Genomic DNA, 500 nt, shown 5'->3' with positions numbered 1-500 from the left:
GAATACCAGGCCTCTCTTTGAACCCTCTTGGGTGGCTGACACATAGTAGGTGTACACTGGGGTTTTGTGAGATCTTCAGGGTGTGCAGGTAAAGTCCTGGTCCCTGAGTCCCTCTGGGAAAGCACAGGGTCCCCTACCTGTCACCACTGCCAGGCTATGGCCTGGCTCGGTCATCCTTCTGCCTGTGGGTGGCCTTGTCCCCTGGGCGGCCCAGCCCCTCCTCTCCAGCAGGGCCTTGGCAACCTGGCTCTCATTGGCTGTGCGTATCCTTGGAGACAGACACCAGCAACCCAAACACAGGCTGTGGCTGCAGGAAGAATCCTGCCCTCCCCACCCCTGCCCCCTGCTGCCATGTTCACCTCCCAGGGCCAGGCCTGCTGGCAGGAGCGCCTCCAGAAGGAGGCGGCTGCCCGGGCCACCTGGAAGATCAAGTATGGCCACAAATACCTAACGGAAAGGACCGTGACCAGAAAGCGGCTCCTCCAGGGCCCCTGCGGGCC

Source organism: Tupaia chinensis, unplaced genomic scaffold (genome assembly GCF_000334495.1).
Source record: "Tupaia chinensis unplaced genomic scaffold, TupChi_1.0 Scaffold146828_1, whole genome shotgun sequence".
Taxonomy (NCBI): Eukaryota; Metazoa; Chordata; class Mammalia; order Scandentia; family Tupaiidae; genus Tupaia; species Tupaia belangeri.
The sequence above is the reverse complement of the archived record's forward strand: the minus strand, read 5'-3'. Positions refer to the sequence as shown.